General features: G+C 29.8%; 1 protein-coding gene across 1 annotated transcript in view; it reads left to right on the top strand.

Annotated features, from left to right (window-relative positions):
* The window catches only part of LOC111685234 (vascular endothelial growth factor receptor kdr-like), an 18167-nt gene that overhangs the window by 5981 nt on the left and 11019 nt on the right, over nucleotides 1-1167 (top strand). The window lies entirely within an intron of this gene.

Genomic DNA, 1167 nt, shown 5'->3' with positions numbered 1-1167 from the left:
TCTAGTCTATAGTCTAGTCTATAGTCTAGTCTATAGTCTAGTCTATAGTCTAGTCTATAGTCTAGTCTATAGTATAGTCTATAGTCTAGTCTATAGTCTAGCCTATAATCTAGTCTATAGTCTAGCCTATAGTCTAGTCTGTAGTCTGTAGCCTAGTCAATAGTCTAGTTTATGGTCTAGTCAATAGACTAGTTTATGGTATAGTCAAGTCTATAGTCTAGTCTATAGTATAGTCTAGTTTATAGTCTGTTCTATAGCATGGATTATAGTTTTGGCTATAGTCTAGTCTATAATCTTTTCTAAAGTTTAGTCTGTAGTAGTGTTTATAGTCATGTTTATAGTCAAGTTTATATACTAGTCCATTGTCTACAATATAGAATATTATCTGCCTATGGTCTAGTCTTTACTTCAATCTATACTTTAGTCTATAGTCTTTAGTTTGGTCTTTGGTCTAGTGATTCTTAATATCAACTTTTCAAAATGCAGTTAATTAATTGATCTATTTGTGTTCGCAGTAATTTGTTACCACTTACCTTCTGGCACTGTTGTCATAACAGTTTGTTCCGTAGCACATGTATTCACTTGACCCTCATACAGTTCCGATTGTGTTATATAACCCGTTGAATTGGGGCGACCAGCTCGTGTACCCGATCTGGGATCATTATCCGAATTGCTTCTATTGTTCATGGAATAATAGTTGTTCATATTGTTGATATTATTCATATGATTGATATATTGATGTTTGGAGAATGATAGATTAACATATTTAAGACCATCACTGTTTTTGTTGTTGTTGTTATTACATACAATTTGAGGTTATGTTTTTATATATTTTTTTTATATTAATACGTGCCCATACACCATAAAATATGTTGTTTTTGTTTTAGAAATTTATATTGTTTTAAGATTATATCAGGAATAACAGATTAATACCACCACACAACATCCAACAAGACACCATAATAAAACCCATTATATAGTTAGGGAAATATTAGGATTTTATATATATTTTTTAAATTATCACACACATTAAACAGACATTAATTTGGGAGGAAGAGAAAAAAGTATAAATGAAAATATTTTTCATGGTTAGAATTATTTGTTACAAACAAAACCAATTGAAAAGAAAAATGTTAGTTTAAATGGGGATTGATGAATTATGAAAAG

The sequence above is a fragment of the Lucilia cuprina genome, chromosome 2 (assembly GCF_022045245.1).
Source record: "Lucilia cuprina isolate Lc7/37 chromosome 2, ASM2204524v1, whole genome shotgun sequence".
Lineage (NCBI taxonomy): Eukaryota > Metazoa > Arthropoda > Insecta > Diptera > Calliphoridae > Lucilia > Lucilia cuprina.
Note: the sequence above shows the minus strand (reverse complement) of the source record. Positions and strands in the feature narration are given on the sequence as shown.